The 7,740-nt window shown below is 44.4% G+C and overlaps 1 non-coding gene across 1 annotated transcript; it reads left to right on the top strand.

Annotated features, from left to right (window-relative positions):
* Window positions 1-4,978: 4,978 nt before the first annotated feature.
* LOC139275346 (U2 spliceosomal RNA) lies at window positions 4,979-5,166 on the top strand. The gene has a single exon (XR_011595712.1). It is a non-coding gene; the product is annotated as a U2 spliceosomal RNA (small nuclear RNA).
* Window positions 5,167-7,740: the final 2,574 nt, after the last annotated feature.

The following is a 7,740-nucleotide window of genomic DNA, read 5'->3' as shown; positions in this document are numbered from 1 at the left end:
TATTAAAAAACATGGCGGAAGTTACAGCAGATGCATTTGTTATAATCTACCAAAATTCTCTGGACTCTGGGGAGGTACCAGCGGATTGGAGAGCAGCTAATATAACGCCTCTGTTTAAAAAAGAGGGCAGGCAAAAGGCAGGTAACTATAGGCCGGTTAGTTTAACATCTGTAGTGGGGAAAATGCTTGAAACTATCATTAAGGAAGAAATAGCGGGACATCTGAATAGGAATAGTGCAATCAAGCAGACGCAGCATGGATTCATGAAAGGGAAATCATGTTTAACTAACTTACTGAAATTCTTTGAGGATATAACGAGCATGGTGGATAGAGGTGTACCGATGGATGTGGTGTATTTAGATTTCCAAAAGGCATTCGAAAAGGTGCCACACAAAAGGTTACTGCAGAAGATAAAGGTACGCGGAGTCAGAGGAAATGTATTAGCATGGATAGAGAATTGGCTGGCGAACAGAAAGCAGAGAGTCGGGATAAATGGGTCCTTTTCGGGTTGGAAATCGGTGGTTAGTGGTGTGCCACAGGGATCAGTGCTGGGACCACAACTGTTTACAATATACATAGATGACCTAGAGGAGGGGACAGAGTGTAGTGCAACAAAATTTGCAGATGAAACTAAGATTAGTGGGAAAGTGGGTTGTGTAGAGGACTCAGAGACGCTACAAGGAGATTCGGATAGGTTAAACGAATGGGCTAAGGTTTGGCAGATGGAATACAATGTCGGAAAGTGTGAGGTCATCCACCTTGGGAAAAAAAACAGTAAAAGGGAATATTATTTGAATGGGGAGAAATTACAACATGCTGTGGTGCAGAGGGATCTGGGGGTCCTTGTGCATGAATCCCAAAAGGTTAGTTTGCAGGTGCAGCAGGTAATCAGGAAGGCAAATGGAATGTTGGCCTTCATTGCGAAAGGGATAGAGTACAAAAGCAGGGAGGTGTTGCTGCAACTGTACAGGGTATTGGTGAGGCCGCACCTGGAGTACTGCATGCAGTTTTGGTCACCTTACTTAAGGAAGGATATACTAGCTTTGGAAGGGGTACAGAGACGATTCACTAGGCTGATTCAAGAAATGAGGGGGTTAACTTATGATGATAGATTGAGTAGACTGGGCCTTTACTCCTTGGAGTTCAGAAGGATGAGGGGTGATCTTATAGAAACATTTAAAATCATGAAAAGGATAGACAAGATAGAGGCAGAGAGGTTGTTTCCATTGGTGGGGGAGACTAGAATTAGGGGGCACAGCCTCAAAATACGGAGGAGCCAATTTAAAATCGAGTTGAGAAAGAATTTCTTCTCCCAGAGGGTTGTGAATCTGTGGAATTCTCTGCCCAAGGAAGCAGTTGAGGCTGGCTCATTGAATGTTTTCAAGTCAAAGATAGATAGATTTTTAAGCAATAAAGGAATTAAGGGTTACAGGGAGAGGGCGGGTAAGTGGAGCTGAGTCCACGACCCGATCAGCCATGATCTTATTGAATGGCGGAGCAGGCTCGAGGGGCTAGATGGCCTACTCCTGTTCCTAATTCTTATGTTCTTATGTTAAAACAAGCGTTAGGCTCCTTAAATATGTTAATGAAAATCCTACAGCCATTTGAAGAACCCCTCTGCAAAATTTATTCCCAGTGAGCGGGGCAGGCATAGGGCCTGCACACTCAGGATTCGTCAGCGGCCACTGTGAATATCAATAAAAGATAAGTTTTTCAAACGTTAATAAAACATTCTGTCGATTCAGGAGGAGCAGGAGTACTCCCGTGGATTGTACAGTCTCAGCGATCGACCTCACCCCACCCACTCCATTGCACGAACCAACCCCCTTCCTGGAAGTTACCCGAAATTCACTGCAGTCGGCACAAAATTAATCATTTAGAAAAGAATCTTAGTGCCAGAATCGTGGTGAAAAATGACAGCTGCTACTCGAGCACCCTTCTCTGGAGTGGGACACAACGGCCACCATTTTGGTGAGGCCCTTAGCTGGCCCTGAAGATGTGAATGAAGAGAGCGTAATGTCAGTTGGTGTGTGTAATGCCTGCACCTGGGAGTATGCTCATAGGTTTGTCGACCTGTTGCATTGTGAGTGGCTTAGCCAATCACGTGATGTTCACTACAACAACAATAACTTGTATTTATATAGCACCTTTAACGTAGTAAAACATCCCAAGATGTATCACAGTAGTATTATGCGATAAAAATTTGACATCGAGCTGCATAAGTAGAAATTAGCGGAGGTGACCAAAAGCTTGGTCAAACAGGGTATGTTTTATGGAGCATCTTGAAGGAGGAAAGAGAGATAGCGAGATGGAGAGGTTCAGGCAGGGAGTTCCAGAGTTTGAAGCCTAGGCAACAGAAGGCATGACCACCAATGGTTGAGTAATTGGGACATGGGCAGCTGAGTTTTGGATCACCTCTAGTTTATGTAGGGTAGAATGTGGGAGGCCAGGCAGGAGTGTGTTGGAATAGTCAAGTCTAGAGGTAAAAAAGGCATGGATGAGGACTTCAGCAGCAGATGAGCTGAAGCAAGGTTGGACACGGGTGATGTTACGGAGGTGGAAATAGGCTGTCTTAGTTATGCTGTGGATGTGTGGTTGGAAGCCCATTTCAGGGTGAAATATGACACCAAGGTTGCGAACAATCTGGTTCAGCCTCAGACGGAGGAGTTGGGAGAGGGATGGAGTTGGGAGAGGGATGGAGTCAGCATTTAGGGAACGGAGTTTGTGGCAGGGACCGAAAACAATGGCTTCGATTTTCCCAATATTCAATTGGACACACGACTCAATAAAACCTCAGTCACCCAAAATGAGGTATGCAGTTGTGAGCCAAGTGGATGAACTGGTAATGTGTAATGTGATTCTTAAACCTTTATTAATGAACCAACTAGTTCTTAATAGCTATGAATTCTTAAGCAAAGAACCCATGAAGCAAAATCTTTACAGTGTGCCATGCCGACTTAACGTCATGCTCTGCGAAATTCGACCTCAGCGCTGAGTTGAGTGCTGAGTCCTAAACTTGCTCTGAAAAGCCAGCGTTCAGCAGACTAACAGAAACACTGTCAGCACTTCTTAAAGGGAAATGCACATCTTTCAGGTAAGTTTACATTTAAGCTTTTGGACTGGATTTTAATTTTTTTTTATTGAAGTAATGCCTTGGTGCAATACATGTTAAAAGGGTTTTACATGTGTAGGGAAAGCAGGAAGTGCTGCTGGATGCTTGCAAGGCCTTGAATGGTAAAGGAAGGCCTCTGAGAAGACAGAAAATGCTGGAAATACTCAGCGGATTAGGCAGCATCCATGGAGAGATAAACAGAGTTCATGTCTCAGGTCAAGATGCTGCCTGATCCACTGAGTATTTCCAGCACTTCCTGCTTTTATTTCAGATTTCCAGCATCTGCTCGCAGAGGGAAGAGGAAGACTCAGAAGAGGAAGACACAGAAGAGGAGGAAGCAGAAGAGGAGGAAACAGAAGGAAGGATGTAACCTTGACAGCCCCTTTCTCTCTGACATATCTGGGATGGAATCTTCCATTTATGATACAGGTGACTACAACCCCAATTCCTCTTTTAACATTTGCCCCACACCTTACCTTCCCTCTGTTATTGACCATCGCAGTGTCCTCTTGCTCACAATGCTGAAATATAAGTCACCAGAAAGCAAACCTGCCAATCCAACTTTATATATCTATCCATCCAATATGACATTAAGAGATCAATTAATTACCTTTATGCATTCCGTTTGTGACTGTGTGTGCCTTTGTCTATCCCACTGATGTCACACAGTGCCATCCTAGTGGCTGTCTTCTTCTTCTTCTTCCTTCTTCCTCCTTCTTCCTTCTCCCTCCTTCTCCTTCTTCTCCTCCTTTTTCTCCTCCTTCTTCCCCTTCTCCTTCTTCTCCTTCTCCTTCTCCTTCTCCTTCTCCTCCTCCTCCTTCTCCTTCTCCTTCTCCTCCTTTTCCTTCTCTTTTGCTTCCTCCTTCTCCTTCTCCTCCTTCTCCTCCTTCTCCTTCTCCTCCTTCACTCTCACCCTCGCCCTCCTCCTCATTTTTCTTCACTCTCCTCTCCCTTTTCTTGTTCAACCACTGGCTGGAAAGGCTGCATTTCTTAGGTGTCGGAAATGAGGAAGGTACAAGGGTGGAGTTGTGGTGAGGAGATGGCAGGAAAGCAAAAGGTGCATGGGAGAAGGAGGACAATGTATGTGGATATCAGCATCTTGTATCCTTTCAGCCTTGCCTCTGGCTAGCGGCTCAGCCATGTCCTTGCCAAGAAAGGCCTGCACCATCTCCTCCAAGGAGGTGAGGTGAGGCTGGTAATGGGAGATGTGCCTCGTGATTGATACAGATTGTTGGTAGGTGAGTGTTGCGGGGCAGGGAGAGATGTGCATTAAGCAGTGTGTGAGGCTAGTGGTGTAATTGGTAAGAGACGGCTTTTGAAGATGCATTCACTAAACTTGATCAGTAGTCTGAGGTCATGAAGCTTCATTGTGCACTTGAGCCAGGCCGTGAGGCTGACACTACTAGCAGCGATGGCCTTGGTGATCTGGTCCAAATATTTCTTTCTGGAGGTCCTCCTGGCCCCTATGACCTCTCTTGCATTGTTGACCCCCTGCACAAAGCTGGAATGCTGAATGTAAATCCCTGGGTGCCCCTTCCCTGGCTTGCTAAGCCATTTGTGTTAGTGCTGAAGCACTTTTCCCAATTCATTAGGTGCAGAAGGCATTTTAAGAGCTGAAGATTCCCATTTGGGATTTCTTTTTAATGTTAATTTTTTTCAGAAGGCTGTTAAGCTGTAAGGTCCAACAATTGCTATGTTATCATGATTTTAATTTTTTTTATTTCAGAAGGCAGTTTCCCTTTCAGAGACTGAAATGCTTTCTGAAATGACAGCCGCAACATAGTCAGCTGGGTCAGACTGTCCCAGCCCACGGCAAGATGGTGCACCCAGGCTGTCATGTCCCAGAGCTGCTCAAGGTTGCCCACCACAGCCATCTGAAGTATCCTCATCAGAAGCTAAGATCAAGTGTAGTATCTGTTCTTATCAGTTTAATATCCCCTATGGGGACATGATATTGAATAGATTTTTGGACAGGGAGCTGGATCAGGGGCATGCCCTGTCCACTCCATGCACCGACCTGGTATTGCAATATTTCCAGGAACGGTGCAACTTCGCCTCTCGGCCTTTTGGCCTAAGATCAAACACATTGGCGCAAAGTGATCTTTGGCGTTAGAGTTGATCTGGAAAGAAATTGGATTTTTTAAAAAAATCAGAAGCTCAGCAGCCGTCCAGCTCCCAAGCTGTAGCTATGGGTTACATTTAATAGGAGCACTAGAATAGATAAATGAACATGGCATTAGTGGCATTAGGGGATCACACTGTAAAATGGATGCAGCACCCAACAAATAGACCATTGAGTTGCATTTATTGTTGCAGCTTCATGGCTAATATATTCGTAGTACGTAATTTCTATTGGATCGTTATCTGATATGGCAATAAAAGAGTAGGAATAAAACGTTCATAACTGTTATAAATTGATCATTGTAAAATTATCTCTTGTCTGAGTATTTTTGTGCATGGACAATAGAACTTAATAAGCTGTATTTTCTCTTCATAAATTTTGCAGATAATGCAGGATTTAATGAGATTTGATATTGAAAGATTGAAGATAACGTTGGAATGACAGTTTTAGGATTAAAATAATAAGAAGAATGAATTTATTCTGCTGTAAAATCTCTAAATACGTCGAATATCATCCATTAAATCACATATTTTTGGAATTGTGCTTCATGCTTAGAAATCTAATAAATCTAAAAATTACCAGGTGGGATCATTTCATAACTGCTGTTGTTATTGTTCTTCAATATTATTTCCATGTGGAACGGAAAAAGCGAACTTGTATGCGAATAAAAATAATTCTAGTTCTGGCTGTATATTATTGGCGATATGAACTATTTGTTACAATGTAATACGCATCATTGGTGAATGAAGACTTACCTGACAGCTAGCTATTAGGTCATCTATCACTTGGCTCATTCAAAACTGACAAGTACTGCAATTCAGGCTTTAACAGTGATCGTTTGTCGCACGAGAGGTGTCAGTTTGCGGCACCAGCAAGATCTTCTTCAATTTTCTACTGGTCAAGCTACTGTTGAACTAATCAATGAAGCAGGAAAGCTGTGACAGTGTAAAGGTGGGCATTATTCTGCACGCTACAAGCTAAATTGTTTCTGTTATATATGTAAACTTGTATTTACTCTATACAGCCACCAGAGGGCTCATCCCCTGGAGTTCCAAGGGATCCCATAATCCTTTGGGAGCACAGCTTTTTAAGGAGGCCTCACAGATTGGAGAGGCACGCTGGAGAATTGCAATAAAAGATTAAGGTCACACTTTATTTTGAGCTCACAGTGTGCAGTCTGACTCTTTCTCTATACATAACAACTGGCGACGAGATACAGATAGCGAACAGTGGGCATCCTGGAGAAATTCGTGGAGGGAGATGATTGGGAAACTTTTGTGGAGCGACTCGACCAATACTTCATGGCCAACGAGCTAGATGAAGAAGAGAATGCTGCCAAACGAAGGGTGATCCTCCTCACCGTCTGCGGGGCACCAATGTATGGCCTCATGAAGAATCTGCTCACTCCAGCGAAACCAACAGACTAGTCGTACAATGAGTTGTGCACACTGGTCCGAGAGCATTTGAACCCGAAGGAAAGCATTCTGATGGCGAGGTACCCGTTCTACATCTACAAAAGGTCTGAAGGTCAGGAAGTGGTGAGTTATGTCGTTGAGCTAAGACGCCTTGCAGGACATTGCGAATTTGAAGGACATTTGGAGCACATGCTCAGAGACTTTTTCGTACTTGGCATTGGTCATGAAACCATACTTTGCAAACTTTTGACTGTAGAGACCACAACCTTGAGTAAAGCCATAGCGATAGCCCAGGCGTTCATTGCCACCAGTGACAATACGAAGCAAATCTCTCAGAAAATGATGCCACAAGAATTGTGAACAAAGTGATGTTGTTTTCGAATCACAACGTACAGGGCAGGTCACACTTGGCTGCAGCTGCACGTCCGCAGATGTCTCAGAGTCCACCATCGAGGGTGATGAAGGCAAGGCCATTAACACCTTGTTGGCGTTGATGGGGTGACCATCGTTTCCATTCATGCCGATTCAAAGGGTACATTTGCAAGTACTGTGGAACAATGGGACACCTCCAATGTATTTGCAGGCGAGGTGCAAATCCTATTAAACCTGCAAACCACCATGTTGCAGAGGAGAACAGATCCACGGAGGATCACAATGAACCAGAGCTCCAGACCGAGGAGGCAGAGGTATATGGGGTGCACATATTCACCACGAATTGTCCCCCGATAATGCTGAATGTTGAACTAAATGGACTCCCGGTGTCAATGGAGCTGGACACGGGCGTGAGCCAGTCCATCATGGGCAAAAAGACTTTTGAAAGATTGTGGTGCAACAAGGCCTCAAGGCCAGTCTTAACTCCAATTCATATGAAACTAAGAACTTACACTAAACAAATGATTCCCGTAATTGGCAGTGCCACCGTAAAAGTCTCCTATGAGGGAGCGGTGCACAAGCTACCACTCTGGGTGGTACCAGGCAATGGTTCTATGCTGCTTAGCAGAAGCTGGCTGGGAAAGAAAGCCTGGAACTGGGACAACGTCCGAGCGCTATCGCCCACTGACAAGACTTCATGTGCCCAGGTCTTAAACAAG

This window comes from Pristiophorus japonicus, chromosome 10 (assembly GCF_044704955.1).
Source record: "Pristiophorus japonicus isolate sPriJap1 chromosome 10, sPriJap1.hap1, whole genome shotgun sequence".
Taxonomy (NCBI): Eukaryota; Metazoa; Chordata; class Chondrichthyes; family Pristiophoridae; genus Pristiophorus; species Pristiophorus japonicus.
Note: the sequence above shows the minus strand (reverse complement) of the source record. Positions and strands in the feature narration are given on the sequence as shown.